Source organism: Triturus cristatus, chromosome 3_1, assembly GCF_964204655.1.
Source record: "Triturus cristatus chromosome 3_1, aTriCri1.1, whole genome shotgun sequence".
Lineage (NCBI taxonomy): Eukaryota > Metazoa > Chordata > Amphibia > Caudata > Salamandridae > Triturus > Triturus cristatus.
Genome location: NC_140583.1, coordinates 15,409,567 through 15,426,181, shown reverse-complemented (window position 1 = coordinate 15,426,181; position 16,615 = coordinate 15,409,567). Strand labels below are relative to the sequence as shown.

Genomic DNA, 16,615 nt, shown 5'->3' with positions numbered 1-16,615 from the left:
AAGGCAAAAATGTGGGCGTGAACAATTGTGAAACACCAGAAGGGCTTGTGAGCCCACGTGACTTACAAGGTGTGCATTAATGTGCTCCCATGCATGCGGAGTTGTCTGTCGGAGCGTATCTCACTCTGAAGATGTAGGTGGAAGTGAACAATTGTGAAACACCAGAAGGGCTCGTGAGCCCACAAGACTTACCCATCATCGTGCTCTCATGTATACAGAGGTGTATCTGCTGGTGCGTACCTCACTCTGAAGATGTAGGTGGGTGTTTTGCATCAGTGTGTGTCTCTGGATCTCTGTGCAGGTTTGCACCTAAACGCAACTGTGGGTAATTCTGTCAGTGAGCTTGGGGGTGTGGTGTACGAAGCAGCCATGTTCTAAAGCGCTTTTATAGAACACACAGTCTTCTATTAGCAATGCACTGCGGCACCTGGCTGTTTGTAGCCTGTGGTATGTTCTGCTATTTAATGAGTGCCTTCTGCATTCAAAGCTGCCTTTCGCACAAAGACGATTCAAAATATCAAATAAACTGTACAAAATGCTATCAAAGAAGATAAGAGATTAAAAATATGTACAAATGAAGATGGCATAGTGCTTCCTGGACTCTTTCTCGCCTCTGCACACAAACATTTATACAAATGTGAAGGTGTTTTCCATCCCGGACAGGGACATCTTAAGGATTTTGGGGGCTCGGGGCCAAACACATTTTGGGGGCCCCTGTACGGAACAGCTGTGAATGTCTGATCCAGTTTCAGCTCTTTCCTGCCCTCTTGGGCCGGTCACAGAGCGCACGTGTACAAAGTCTAAATGTGTTTATATCTAATCTTCAGGGAGAGTGACGTTGAGTTTTCAATATTGTTTCACAGCAGGGGCTCTCTCACATTACTGCAAATAATCTCTGTGACACCCTCCAGATCTCAGATGTGAGGTCTTGTTTTGATGTAAAAGAAACCTTTTTTATGGATTTTGTATGAAACATGTTGGACTTGGCCCTTCTGGCAGGTTCACCCCTGGACTTTTTGGCTTTTTATTGGTGACTTGGTGTGGTAATTTTTTTGATTTCTGCGCACTTTCCCTGTGTCCCAGGGTAAAGTGCGTGCGTGCTCTGAGTGCATGTGGTGAGATAGGCCTGCCCTCCCATAGGAATGCATGGGGAGTGTATGTGTCCCTAGTAGTTCCTGATGCGTGGGGTGTGCAGGCCCAAGTTTGGTATGTGCGGACTCGTGGGAGTGAATGCTGCGCGATGATGTGTGCGGCGTGCATGTACCTAGTGTGGAAGTGCCACTTCTAGAAGTGGGCACTTCTGTGTGCAGTGTGTCTGTCGCGTGATTGGCTGGTCGTGTCATGTGACGGGCTAGGGATTCCCCAGAGTCAGGATGAGTCACCCAGTGGTGAATGGGGAGATCAGCAGCTAGATGGGTGGGAGGAGTACACCTGGGTCCTGAATAGGACAGGGTTTTCCAAACACAATGCTGGCCCCGCCCCCTGTGGTGCGACTGACGACCCTAGCCCTTCCAGTGAATAGAGTGAGGGGCTGAGCACATCAAGGGTGCTCCCCAACCAGCTGCGACTGGTTTTCCCCCTCACCCTGAACCCAGAACAAAGGGTTTGCCTGTATAAAAATGGGGCTGTGTCCCCACAGAAACTGTTCTCTGCCAGGATCCTACCTGAGGGGGGCTGCTGCTGCTGCTGGACCAGAGGACCGCCACTTGGACTACCTCCCTGCCTGGAGGCCCAGTGAGCTGGCTCTGGGTCCAGCCTTGCCCCCCACCCCTGCTTTGCTGTGTGCAGGGGAGACTTTTGCTGGATTTTGTGGTTCTTTTGTCCTTTAAGCGCTGGGAGCGCCTTATTTTGCCCATAAGCGCCTGGAAGCGCTTTTATCTCCCTTCAGCGCTCAGGAGCGCTTTGTTGCTGCAAGCCGGTGCCCACCCGGCATTTGCCCCGTTCTGGGCCGATCCTGAGGTCCCCTGGCAGGTGCCCACCCTGCCCGGGACATTGCCGCCCTATCGAGTGCCCACCTCGATTTATAGCATTTTAAAAAGCGCCGGTGCCCACCCGGCATTTGTCCGCGAATCGCCCTCCGGCGCCCGACCAGGAAGTCAGGCGGGCCGGGGGCGGGTCTCCGGGACAACCGGAAACGGAAATAGGAGGGCGGGAGCCTACCCCGCCTCCCACGAACACTCGCGGCTAATTTGAGCCCCGGAGCAGGCAGGAGCCTACCCTGCGCCCCGGGGCACTCCGGAGGAGAAGCGCCGTGTCCCCCACCCAGGCGGGAGCCCACCCCGCACTGGGACGTGTGGCCTTCGTGTTCGGAGCCCGTAGGCTCCGCCTTCCAGTCAAGTCCGCGAGGAACAAGCCCCGCAGACCGAGTCCTGCCTTCGCCACCTCTCCCCTAGCCGGTAAGTGAAAAAGGGAGTCCGGGTGGGGAGAGGCAGAAGCAGAGCGGCCCGCTCCACAGCGGACCGCTCCAACGGGGGGCATTGTTTGATTTAGAGCCTGTTAGGCTCCAACGTCTGGGGACATTTGTCTCTCGAGTCCCTGAGAGGGACTCCAACGACAGGGCACATTTGCATAGAGTCCCGAGGGACTCCGACCACGAGGCCCGCAATATTTTCTTTGAGCGCTGGTGCGCTCCAACGGCCCACATTGTTTTTGAAGAGCCCAGGGAGGCTCTAAACCTAACGGGGGGCATTTTGTTCATCAGCAGAGCGGCCCCGGAAGGCAGCGGGCCGCTCCTACGTTATCTAGGGGCATTCTTGATTTCGAGCCCACGAGGCTCTAACAGGGCACATTTGTTTATTGAGCCCACGAGGCTCCAACGAAGGCGCACAGTATTATTTAGAGCCTGCGAGGCTCTAGGGGGCATTTCATTTGTTTCAGAGCCCTGGGAGGCTCCAGTGTTGGCCCCATCCTTGTCCTACAGCTGCCCAGCACTTAGTGGGCAGCTGCAACGTTTAGGTTGTGGCCTCTGTGTGTTGGCTGGCGCAGCTTGCGCAGCCTTGCCCTAACATTTGGACACAGGGCGCCCTTGCCCCTTCACGGCCAGTTGGCCTGGGACTGCCACAGGTGGTGGCTAATGTGAGTTTTTGCGCCATTGTTCCTTTCCTGCACCTCTGAATGTGTTTATGCGTCATGTGCTCTGCTTTACACCTCTGAATGTTATGCATCATGTGTTTATGTGCTTAGACCCCTACAAGTAGTGTGATACTTAGGTGGTTGTTTTCTCCCTAGTACAGGTGGTGCTAGTGAGGTCCTGATTCCCTGCGCAATATTGTCCTAAGGTGGTTAGGGTTGCGTAGGTGGTACTTTCTGGTTACCAGTAGTTACTGGTTGTGTGCTACCTTTGCTATTTTGTACTACAGTATTATTCCTATGTTCTAAAAAGTGCTAATTCCTGACAGTGGTCCAGGTGGCCCTGTCCCCTGTATATATAATCCCTTGTAAATTCTGCCCGTGCCTGTTGGCACATTGTAGAGTGTGTGTTTTTATCTAATGTGTTGTGTATAATACAAAGGCTATTTTTATAGAATACCTTGTGTGGAGTTTCCTTTGTGGTGGGCCTTGGGTGTTGTTGCTGGGTGCGCGCGCAAACGCTTTACACATCGCCTCAGGGATAAGCCTGTCTGCTCGTGCCAAGCTACCAAGGGGGTGAGCAGGGGTTATCTTTGGCGTGTAACTCCCCAGCCCTGACTAGAGTGGTGGTTTCTGCCTGGCTTTGGCGCAAGCCTCAGCCAACCAGAAATCCCATTCCTAACATTGGTGATCAGCGGTGGGATTTGGACTTGCGTTTGCGCTGTACCGCAGCAGCAACTGGCCGCACTACAAAACTCTGCATTTAGATAAATCACATGGTATAGGGATTATTGTTTTAAAATTGTTTTTACTCGTCATTTCTTTGGAAATGTGTTTTTGTGCACTGTGAGTTAGGTGTCCCTAGCTCGGGAGGGTAGATCATCCCCCTTAGTGCGTTGTGTTTCTGGATTCACCAGAGGGTGGGATCCAGTGGTGGCAGCGTAATAGTGTCCTGTACATTTGTCCCCCGCCCTGCGCCCAGAGTTGGTACCTGTGTCACGTGGTGGTCAGGTTGAGGAATCAGGGGTGGTAGAAACTGCCTTACCAGTCCGAGGGGAGGGTTGTGTGTGTGGATGAATGGTGTGTGGCACTAGGCAAGTGAGTGTGAGTTCTCTGGGTTAGAGAGCTTGCTGAATCTTTTTGTGAATTGTGCTCCTGTGTGAAACTCAGACCCCTAGGTTCCCTGTATAATTGTTACCATAACGTCCGCCAGAATGGAGCCTGCTTGTGATCCCTATGAGCTAGCTTGGCGCCAGAGGCAGGAGTTAGAAAGGTACTGTACAGAGGAAGAGTCAGAAGAGGAGGTAGAGGATGACAATACCTGGACGCCAGTAGAGAGTGAGGACCCCATAGGTAGGGCGTCCCGTGCTGGGTCCAGCATAGGAGGCAGCGCCTCATCCCTTTCCCTGTCCCCAGAGGAGTGGGAAGATAGGAGGAAAGAAAGGGAGCACCAGCTGGCGTTAGAGAAGCTCAGGTTAGAGCATGCTCAGGCTATGGCGCAGCTGGAGGCCAGGAAGCAGCAGCGAGAGACTGAGTGGGTCTTGGCACGGGAGAGGGTAGAGGAGGCTGAGGGGGCCTCCACCAGAGGCAAAGTAGCTCTGGAGGGTAGACTATCCCCTGCGCGCAGTTTTAATTTTCTGGGCTCCCCAGGGAGGGTTGAGTCCAGTGGTAGTAGCGATGTAGATTCCAGTGTAGGAAATCCCAGTCCCAGTTCCCCCAGTCTGGTACCTGTTCCCCAGGAGGAGGAGTTAAGGTTGAAATTCAGGGGCAGTAGGAAACTGTCTCACCAGACTTGGGAGGAGTTTGTGGATGGATGTGAGGATGCAATGTTTGATTGGATTTCCACAGCAAGTGATTTTGATATACTGTGTAATCTGGTTCTCAAAGAACACCTGCTCAGTTGTTGTGTGCCGGGGCTGCGCCAACACCTGTTGGGGTGTGGATTGTCTGAGCCATTTGACCTGGCGGAGGAAGCAGAGCGCTGGGAAAGGGCTAGAGGTTCTCTAGAGTCATTAGGGAGTGACTCCAAAAGTAGTGGGTCAGGTGTCTTCCAGCCCAGCGTGGTGGAAGAGGCTCAGTGTAGCCCAGCTAGGTCCCAGGATAGCGAGGAGGGTGTAGGGGCTCACTGCCTGGCTCAGTGGAGCAGGAGTGAGAGGGTGACCGAGGGTCCCCTGACGTACGAAACCCTGCCTCAGGACTTGGATGGTTCCATGAGGGAACACCAAGTTGGGGACCTAGGCTGTCCTGTTAGCCCATTTGAGGGAGATCTCCTGGTGAGTAGAGGACCTGGAGCACCTGTAACCAGGGCTCCTGTGGTTCTAGAGTCTGGCAGTACCGCTCCGGTAGGGAGGGTACAGGAGTCCAGTGTGAGGAGTGATTGGGGGATGAGTTTCCCAGTGGAAGAGCCTGTGGGTCAGGGACTACCCAGTTGGGCTAGGATCCCGTGTAGTGACCAGGGTGGCACCACTTCTGTTCTGGGGGATCTCCGCGCACTGTCAGGTGGACAGGGGACGGGAGATCAGCGCCAGACAGACAGTCGCTTGACGTATGTGTCCTTTGATAGCCTCAGGGGGATGGAGTGGAAATCCCCAGAAGTCCTGGAGTGCCAGGCAATTATTCCACCAAAGGTTCTTGGCCGGAGGTTGGGAGGCCAGGTTCAGGATCAGCCTGACCTGAAGGGTGGGACGTCTGTAATCAGCGTCCCGACCAGTTCTTCTTCCAGAGGTACCGCCCCAGTTGGTAGGGAGCAGGGTTCTGGAAGGGGGTGCAGAGGGTGGGAGAGCCCACCTCTGCCCCCGGTACAACCTGAGGGGTTAAACCCTGGGTTGGAATGGCGTTCTAGGTGTACCCCTCGCCAGAGGAGGAGGAACCCTAGGAGAAGAGGTAGGGGGAGGAGAGCCTTCCCTGAGACTCCTGGTCCGCCTGAGGGTGTAGACCCTAGGCTGGAGAACCAGTGGCAGTCTAGTCCTGTCTTTCAGAGAGGAAGAGTGGAGAATGGCCGCTATGTGCCAGGGGTTACTACCCCCCACTCTGTGGTTAGGCAAAGACCAGTGGCACCTGGGTGGCCTAGGGCCTGGTCTTGGCCGCGGACAGCTTGGGAGTACCAGTGGGGTAGCCCAGTTGGTCCAGACAGTGGTGTTAAAAAGAATTCCATGGGTTCACCGTGGCGTAGAACCGGAGGGTGTCCATGCAGTTGCGGGCCCGCGTCCGTGTTCTATCGCCCCAAGCAGGGAAGTCCATCACGGTGGTGATTGGTCTGCCCTGCGTTTTGGCTGGAAGGGGGTTGTGTTGGACTTGGCCCTTCTGGCAGGTTCACCCCTGGACTTTTTGGCTTTTTATTGGTGACTTGGTGTGGTAATTTTTTTGGTTTCTGCGCACTTTCCCTGTGTCCCAGGGTAAAGTGCGTGCGTGCTCTGAGTGCATGTGGTGAGATAGGCCTGCCCTCCCATAGGAATGCATGGGGAGTGTATGTGTCCCTAGTAGTTCCTGATGCGTGGGGTGTGCAGGCCCAAGTTTGGTATGTGCGGACTCGTGGGAGTGAATGCTGCGCGATGATGTGTGCGGCGTGCATGTACCTAGTGTGGAAGTGCCACTTCTAGAAGTGGGCACTTCTGTGTGCAGTGTGTCTGTCGCGTGATTGGCTGGTCGTGTCATGTGACGGGCTAGGGATTCCCCAGAGTCAGGATGAGTCACCCAGTGGTGAATGGGGAGATCAGCAGCTAGATGGGTGGGAGGAGTACACCTGGGTCCTGAATAGGACAGGGTTTTCCAAACACAATGCTGGCCCCGCCCCCTGTGGTGCGACTGACGACCCTAGCCCTTCCAGTGAATAGAGTGAGGGGCTGAGCACATCAAGGGTGCTCCCCAACCAGCTGCGACTGGTTTTCCCCCTCACCCTGAACCCAGAACAAAGGGTTTGCCTGTATAAAAATGGGGCTGTGTCCCCACAGAAACTGTTCTCTGCCAGGATCCTACCTGAGGGGGGCTGCTGCTGCTGCTGGACCAGAGGACCGCCACTTGGACTACCTCCCTGCCTGGAGGCCCAGTGAGCTGGCTCTGGGTCCAGCCTTGCCCCCCACCCCTGCTTTGCTGTGTGCAGGGGAGACTTTTGCTGGATTTTGTGGTTCTTTTGTCCTTTAAGCGCTGGGAGCGCCTTATTTTGCCCATAAGCGCCTGGAAGCGCTTTTATCTCCCTTCAGCGCTCAGGAGCGCTTTGTTGCTGCAAGCCGGTGCCCACCCGGCATTTGCCCCGTTCTGGGCCGATCCTGAGGTCCCCTGGCAGGTGCCCACCCTGCCCGGGACATTGCCGCCCTATCGAGTGCCCACCTCGATTTATAGCATTTTAAAAAGCGCCGGTGCCCACCCGGCATTTGTCCGCGAATCGCCCTCCGGCGCCCGACCAGGAAGTCAGGCGGGCCGGGGGCGGGTCTCCGGGACAACCGGAAACGGAAATAGGAGGGCGGGAGCCTACCCCGCCTCCCACGAACACTCGCGGCTAATTTGAGCCCCGGAGCAGGCAGGAGCCTACCCTGCGCCCCGGGGCACTCCGGAGGAGAAGCGCCGTGTCCCCCACCCAGGCGGGAGCCCACCCCGCACTGGGACGTGTGGCCTTCGTGTTCGGAGCCCGTAGGCTCCGCCTTCCAGTCAAGTCCGCGAGGAACAAGCCCCGCAGACCGAGTCCTGCCTTCGCCACCTCTCCCCTAGCCGGTAAGTGAAAAAGGGAGTCCGGGTGGGGAGAGGCAGAAGCAGAGCGGTCCGCTCCACAGCGGACCGCTCCAACGGGGGGCATTGTTTGATTTAGAGCCTGTTAGGCTCCAACGTCTGGGGACATTTGTCTCTCGAGTCCCTGAGAGGGACTCCAACGACAGGGCACATTTGCATAGAGTCCCGAGGGACTCCGACCACGAGGCCCGCAATATTTTCTTTGAGCGCTGGTGCGCTCCAACGGCCCACATTGTTTTTGAAGAGCCCAGGGAGGCTCTAAACCTAACGGGGGGCATTTTGTTCATCAGCAGAGCGGCCCCGGAAGGCAGCGGGCCGCTCCTACGTTATCTAGGGGCATTCTTGATTTCGAGCCCACGAGGCTCTAACAGGGCACATTTGTTTATTGAGCCCACGAGGCTCCAACGAAGGCGCACAGTATTATTTAGAGCCTGCGAGGCTCTAGGGGGCATTTCATTTGTTTCAGAGCCCTGGGAGGCTCCAGTGTTGGCCCCATCCTTGTCCTACAGCTGCCCAGCACTTAGTGGGCAGCTGCAACGTTTAGGTTGTGGCCTCTGTGTGTTGGCTGGCGCAGCTTGCGCAGCCTTGCCCTAACATTTGGACACAGGGCGCCCTTGCCCCTTCACGGCCAGTTGGCCTGGGACTGCCACAGGTGGTGGCTAATGTGAGTTTTTGCGCCATTGTTCCTTTCCTGCACCTCTGAATGTGTTTATGCGTCATGTGCTTTGCTTTACACCTCTGAATGTTATGCATCATGTGTTTATGTGCTTAGACCCCTATAGGTATTGTGATACTTAGGTGGTTGTTTCTCTCCTAGTACAGGTGGTGCTAGTGAGGTCCTGATTCCCTGCGCAATATTGTCCTAAGGTGGTTAGGGTTGCGTAGGTGGTACTTTCTGGTTACCAGTAGTTACTGGTTGTGTGCTACCTTTGCTATTTTGTACTACAGTATTATTCCTATGTTCTAAAAAGTGCTAATTCCTGACAGTGGTCCAGGTGGCCCTGTCCCCTGTATATATAATCCCTTGTAAATTCTGCCCGTGCCTGTTGGCACATTGTAGAGTGTGTGTTTTTATCTAATGTGTTGTGTATAATACAAAGGCTATTTTTATAGAATACCTTGTGTGGAGTTTCCTTTGTGGTGGGCCTTGGGTGTTGTTGCTGGGTGCGCGCGCAAACGCTTTACACATCGCCTCAGGGATAAGCCTGTCTGCTCGTGCCAAGCTACCAAGGGGGTGAGCAGGGGTTATCTTTGGCGTGTAACTCCCCAGCCCTGACTAGAGTGGTGGTTTCTGCCTGGCTTTGGCGCAAGCCTCAGCCAACCAGAAATCCCATTCCTAACAAAACACACAACATTTTTCGGCAAAATGTCTGCCATACACTCATACATCACCTATATTAAACATACATTAAAGAAAAGCAGTATTTAAAATAATCTGGTCAAACATATCAGTGCAAAGCACTCTGCAGAACGGAGTTGGCTCTGTCACCCCCCCCCCCTCTGAAAGGCTGGGCCCTGGGTCAGAGCCCCCTTGCCCAGGCCTTAAGACGTATCTGATTCCTGGGTATGACTTTAAAGTATTTCCATGAGTTCCCAGCTGTTCTCAAGAAAACTTCCCATACGGATATCTCTCAGCAGAAAACAGCTGCAGGGCCCGCCCCTGCCCGGTTCTCCCTGTCCGGCTGGCTTTAGGAGCTCTGATCTCTAAGACAGGTGGAGTAGGGACAGAGCATCAGGAGGGGGCTCACGCCGTCCCCGTCACTGCCCTGTTCTCCCTGTCCGGCTGGCTTTAGTACCTATGGCCTCTAAGACAGGTGGAGTAGGGACAGACCAGCAGGAGGGAGCTCACTCCGTCCCCGCCCCTGCCCGGTTTCCCCTGTCTGGCAGGCTTTAGGAGCTCTGGCCTCTAAAACAGGTGGAGAAGGGACAGAGCAGCAGGAGGGGGCTCACGCTGTCACTGCCCTGTTTTCCCTGTCCGGCTGGCTTTAGGAGCTCTGGCCTCTAAGACAGGGTTAGAAGGGACAGTGCAGCAGAGGGGGCTCACGCCGTCCCTGTCACTGCCCTGTTTTCCCTGTCATGCTGACTTTAGGAGGTCTGGCCTCTAAGACAGGGGGAGAAGGGACAGAGCAGCAGGAGGCGGTTCACGCCGTCGCCGTCACTGCCCTGTTCTCCCTGTCCGGCTGGCTTTAGGAGCTCTGGCCTCTAAGACAGGTGGAGAAGGGACAGAGCAGCAAGAGGCGGTTCACGCCGTCGCCGTCACTGCCCTGTTTTCCCTGTCATGCTGGCTTTAGGAGCTCTGGCCTCTAAGACAGGTGGAGTAGGGACAGAGCAGCAGGCGGGGGCTCACTCCGTTCCAGTCACTGCCCTGTTCTCCCTGTCCGGCTGGCTTTAGGAGCTCTGGCCTCTAAGACAGGTGGAGTAGGGACAGAGCAGCAGGCGGGGGCTCACTCCGTTCCAGTCACTGCCCTGTTCTCCCTGTCCGGCTGGCTTTAGGAGCTCTGGCCTCTAAGACAGGTGGAGAAGGGACAGAGCAGCAGGAGGGGGCTCACGCTGTCACTGCCCTGTTTTCCCTGTCCGGCTGGCTTTAGGAGCTCTGGCCTCTAAGACAGGTGGAGAAGGGACAGAGCCGCAGGAGGCGGTTCACGCCGTCGCCGTCACTGCCCTGTTCTCCCTGTCCGGCTGGCTTTAGGAGCTCTGGCCTCTAAGACAGGTGGAGTAGGGACAGAGCAGCAGGAGGGGGCTCACTCCGTTCCAGTCACTGCCCTGTTCTCCCTGTCCGGCTGGCTTTAGGAGCTCTGGCCTCTAAGACAGGTGGAGAAGGGACAGACCAGCAGGAGCGGGCTAAGGCCGTCACTGCCCTGTTTTCCCTGTCCGGCTGGCTTTAGGAGCTCTGGCCTCTAAGACAGGGTTAGAAGGGACAGAGCAGCAGGAGGGGGCTCACTCCGTCCCCGTCACTGCCCTGTTCTCCCTGTCCGGCCGGCTTTAGTACCTCTGGCCTCTCTAGTGTCGCCAGGTGGACCCTTCCACTGCGTGGGGGTCCCTGGCTGAAGCGAAAGCAATGTCCCCCTGTGAACGTGCCTCCGGTGGACGTGCCTGACGTGCCTGACGTCCAGGGAGGAGGCACGTGATGTCAAGGAATAAAGAGCCCGGAGCACCGGGCGTGGCAAGCAGTGTTCTAGCCACTAGTTACATACACCTGTGTTGTGGCCCCCTGATTTCTAGGCCCTAGGCCTCAACACTACACTGGCGACGAGGTGGTCTCGCCACCCCATCGCGTGCATCGCCGCGTTCCGCTCTTGCCCAAGGAGCGGCTTTGATTTCCCCACCTCGTGAGGGATTGTGCTACCCAGCGTGGCCCCCAGCCGCCTCCGGACCGCCTACCTGGTGCCCAGCCGTGCCGCGCCCATCCTTTGCCTAGCCAGGCCCTCCGCTTCCCCCTCGGCCTCCAGCGCCTGCCTCCTGGCTGCCCGAGAAGCTTCTGACCCTGCGGAGCCTGCACACGCGAACACCGGACCCGCCTGCCGTTTCTCACACATCTCGCGTGCACCGGGCATCCAGCCTTGCCGTTTCTCACGCATCTCGCGTGAAATGCGTTTTTGACCGTTCTGAAGCCCGGAATTGCCCCTCCTGCCTCCCGGGACGCCCCTGGACACCGGGAAGGCCCCAGAGGATCAGTGCACGATGCCCGGAAGACTAGTGAGCCGGCTCCGAAAGGGTGAAGGTGAGCCTACCCCGCTGCTGCGCCCGCCCACGACAACCATGGCCAATGTACCCCCCTTGAAGCCCTTTGCAGTCACTGGCACACCCCCGTCGCAGGCGGCACGGTGGAGAAAGTGGGTGGAACGGCTCGAGAACTACTTCGTGGCGGCGGAAATCGCGGCAGAGCGACGGCGCGCCATGCTGCTACACTTAGGAGGTGAAGCAATCCACGACATATCGAAAGACGTGACGGAGGCTGGCCCGCCCAGGACGTATGCCACGCTGCGCAACGCTATCACTGGATACTTTGAGCCGTTTGCGAGTGCCGACTATGAGCGATTCTTACTGTGCCAAGCCCGCCAACTCCCGGAGGAGTCAGTGGACGTCTTTTACGCGAGACTAAAGAAGCTAGCCAGCACATGCATCCTCCCCGACGTGGACAACGAGATCCGCGCCCAATTCATCCAAGGTTGCGCGTCATCAAAGTTGCGCGAGAGGGTGTTAGAAACAGACAGCATGCCCATGCGGGACATCCTCGCGCTCAGGCGGTCAAAGGAGTTGTCTAAAGCACGTGCCGCGCACATGGAGCCAAAGCCGATGGTCGCAATCAAGACAGAGCCAGTGTGCGCCCTCAAGACCGACGCCGGCGAGAACAACTCGAAGCAGCCTCGGCAGAGAAACCCAAGACCGGCGCAAGCCCCCCCGGCCGCGCCTGCACGTGGTGTGGAGGAGCGACGCCCCACAGAGGAGCGTGCCCAGCACAAGGCAAAGTATGCAGCGCATGCGGAAAGGCCAACCACTTCGCGAGTGTATGTCTGTTGGCACCCAGGAAGAAACAGAGTGGCCCGCCCAGGAGGGTAAGGCAGGTAGAGCCGCTACCTAGCACATCCACCAGCAGCGACATGGATGACGATGAAGCGGACGTGGCCTCCATCCATGTCGTGAGAGTTCTACACACCCTGGCGGCCTCTCCATCCGCAGAACCCATGTGCACAGTCAACGTACGGGACCAAGCCGTGGCGGCCCTGATCGACACAGGCGCATCAATCAACCTGATGGCTGCCAGCGTATACCGGACGTTAGAAAATGCCCCGGCGCTCCATCCCATGAGGGTACAAGTGTACGCCTACGGCACCAGTCGCCCACTCCGCCTGTGCGGGATGTTCCGTACGGACCTGTCCCACGACACCACTCGCTTACAAACCAAGATCTACGTGTCGCAAGAGGGATCAGGATTCCTACTTGGTTGCCGAACAGCCCAAGACCTCGGGCTGATCCATTTCGCACTCACAGTCCAAGACAGCAGCCTCGACCACCTGGTTCGGAACCACACATCTCTATTCGAAGGGATAGGCTGCCTGAAAGGACCTGCTATCCACCTCCACATAGACAAGTCGGTCGCCCCGGTGGCCCTCCGGCACCGACGCATTGCGTTCCACCTGCGACCCAAGGTTGAGGCAGAACTGAGAGTACCTGAGCGGGCTGGCATCATCGAGAGGGTAAGCGGGCCCACCCCGTGGGTGTCACCCATCGTGGTGGCCAAGAAGCCGAAGCAGCCGGACACGGTGCGAATTTGCGTGGACATGCGCATCCCCAACCTCGCTATCAAGCGCGAACGCCACCTGACGCCAACTATTGACGAAATTGTCGGAGAACTGTCTGGCTCAAAGTGGTTCTCCAAGATGGACTTGAGGTCAGGATACCACCAGATTCCCCTGCACCCTGATTCGCGCCCGATCACCACCTTCTCCACGCATGCGGGCCTATGGCGCTACACCCGGCTCAACTTTGGAATCTCGAGTGCCGCGGAGGTGTTTTCAAAACATCATCCAGAACGTACTACAGGGACTCGAGGGAGTTCTGAATGTCAGTGATGACATTTTGGTCCACGCACCGACTTTGGACGAACACATCCAACGCCTCCAGGCAGTGTTCTCCCGAATTCAAGAGCAAGGGCTGACCCTCCACCGAGAAAAATGCGATTTCCTACGCAAGGACATCAGTTTCTTCGGCTACCGGTTCTCAGACCACGGAATTGGGCCGGACCCAGAAAAGGTCAAGGATATCCACGCTGCTCCAGCCCCCACGTCGGTGACCGCGGTCCGCAGTTTCCTTGGGATGGTCACCTACTGCGGGAGGTTTATCATGGACCTGTCCGACATCACCGGCCCCCTCCGGGACCTCACAAAGGTGGCCGCCACCTGGGAGTGGGGCCCGGCACAGCAGGAGGCGTTCCAGAGGACCAAGGCGGCGCTCTCGGCCGACACCACCCTGGCCTACTTTGATCCCCGCAACGAGTCGCAACTCGTGGTGGACACCAGCCCGACAGGCCTGGGGGCCGTGCTAACCCAACGACAACCATGCGGAGAATGGGCCCCCATTGCATACGCGAGCAGGACCCTCACACCAACGGAGCAGCGGTACTCGCAAATCGAACGCGAGGCCTCGCCATCCTGTGGGGGTGCCGGCACTTCCACATCTACCTGTATGGGCACCCCTTTGTGGTCATCACGGACCACAAACCTCTAGTCCCGCTGTTCCAGGGTTCCTCCACTCGGCCCCCTCCGCGCATCGAAAAATGGGTGCTCCAACTCCAGGAATTCCAGTTCACGGTGGAGTATTGGCCAGGCACCCAGAACCCTGCTGACTTTCTGTCGAGGCACGCACGTCCTGCCACGGACTCAGAAGCTGCGGAAGCCGCGGCCACGGAGGAATTTGTCAGGATGATCGTGGAAAGGTCACGGCCACTACCGATCTCTTTGGAGGAAGTGGCGCGAGCCACCAAAGATGATGACTGCCTCCAGATCACCATCCAAGCCGTCACGTCAGGCAACTGGAAAGAACTCCAAAGCCCATCGTCGTTCCGCACATCGGATGCCCAACCGGTCCATGGAACAAAGGGCAAAAACTAATTGCGAAGCATCGCGGAAAAGGAGAGCGGCCGACAGCCCCATCCAAGTGGGTGACCGGGTGCTGGTGAAAGACCGCCACCCTGGGGGAAAGTTCCGCCTGCCCTTCGAGCTGGACCCTTGGACAGTCACGCGAATCAGCGGAACCCTGGTCACGGCGGTCAGGAATGGTGAAGAGGTCACAAGAAACGTGTCTTTCTTCAAGAAAGTCCCGGACGGTGGAGAGGAAGAGTGTCCCGAGCAGGAAGATGACTGGCCAATGGCACACCCGAGCCCCAGGAGAGCCACGGAACAAGAGACCGCGGCAGCAGGAGTGACTCCACGCAGCGCCGAAGAAGAGGTGAGCGCCTCAACTGCATTAGCCCAAGGAGGTCGGGAACAGCACAGAAGGGCTGAGCTAGGCACATGCACGCCGGCTCGGTGCCCACTTCAACGTGCCGCGGGATGCGGTCCTGTCTCGAGCTCTCCCGGGGGCCCGACGCCTGCACTTCCACGTTGGCCACCATGCACTCAAACACTTCCTGTCTACACGCCCCCCGGCACTTAAAACTACAGCGCCAGGCCCCTCACGCCATTCTTCCTCGGGGTCCCGCACGGGCGCGGCTATAAAACCACGCGACCACAAATCTGGTGCTCACACGTGATGTCACACGCCACCCATACTGCCCACAACACTGTCAGATGGCACCCTCTGCCATACATAGCACTTCGGCACTTCTTCAGGGATAGGAGGTGTCGTGTGCAGCTACGATGCAGCCATATTCTCACTCCTTAAAGCGGTGGGCACAATGGGTAATTGAAATTGAGTTTTAGATACCTTTAAACACCTTTTGGTCACAGGTGTGACTCCAGTTCCAGTGGGACTGGCATTCTTTTATTATAGATGGCTTCATTAGTCAATCGAGGGAAACCAGTTCATGCCTTTTATACAACAGGATCCATGCAACTATAAAACCAAAGTTGGCAGTCTCAGCAGAGAGGCCAAGGGAGGAATGGGCAATAATCATTTATATTTATTTTTATATTGTGACACAATGTTTTTTGTGTCTGTTCTCCCCTGTAATAACAGCTGTTACGATTACACATTAAAGTATACAAAAAGTGATGGGTGGAATCCTTGAATTATTCTCAGCCACTGGTGATTACTTGAGGCCGCATCATAGTTCACCCTTATCTTCTACCCCACGCCTCTTCAGTTTGGTCCCAGCCATATGCAAATCAGGCTTGTCCCTGCTCATCATGGGAACAGTCCAGCCTGAACTGCCAGGCCAGGTCCTACCTTAAGCAGGACCAGTTTCACCCTAGTTTTGAGCTCATCAGCCGGGTACAGCTTGGTTCCAGTGACACGGTGAGCACAGGACCCACGTCTGGCCATACCCGGCCCACTTAGGGTGGCACACTGAAGGAGGCTGCTTGACTTCTAATTCAGGGAGGGCCTGGTCTGGTAGTTGGGGCTGGACTGTCCCTGTTGTGGCAGAGTCGAGATTGATTTGCGAATGGCTGGGTGAAAACTGGGGGTTCATGGTGTGCAAAATAATGATGGGCTGGGATGTGGCCCTAGTAATTACCAGTGGCTGAGTCTAATTCAAGCATGCCATCCACCACATTTGTAATTATACCTTAATGTTATTATTACACAGGGTAATGCTACTCAATGCATCAACAGTAGAAAGATGAAAGGCTTCGGTGGCCCAACCAGAGCACAGCCCCGTGGCTAGACCGTGAATCCAAATACCAGCAACATGCAAGTTAAGACAACTGCACTGCACTATGGGACCTCAGCCCCTAGACCCCAGGCCCACCCATGCTGCTAAGAGAACACGTGATGCCCCGATTAGGTCCGAGGAGCTTTTACAGACATGTATTTACTATTTTCAGTCTGGTTAACTGCAGTCCTGGTCTCCAAACTCCAAAAGCAAGGGGAAAGGGTCGGAAATAAACACCATTGCACAGGTCAGCTCATCAGCCAGAGCTTGGAGAACAAAGTGGTGTGGGGGGAGGGGTGAACGAGAGGGAAGAGAGAGAGTGCGAGAGAACACCAGGAGGGGGACATGAGAGAACATGAGAAGGCGAGAGAGAGTGCCGGGTGTGAGGCAGCAAAAGAGAATGACAGGTAAGAGGCGCTGTCTGACCATTCCGCACGCCTGCCAGGCGGGCGGAGGAGGGAGGTGGAGAGAAGAGGGAGGGGGAGAGAGAAGAGGGAGGGGGAGGGAGGG

The 16,615-nt window shown here is 56.4% G+C and overlaps 1 protein-coding gene across 1 annotated transcript in view; it reads right to left on the bottom strand.

Annotated features, from left to right (window-relative positions):
• Window positions 1-16,615, bottom strand: part of MYBPC3 (myosin binding protein C3) — a 423,360-nt gene that overhangs the window by 61,310 nt on the left and 345,435 nt on the right. The window lies entirely within an intron of this gene.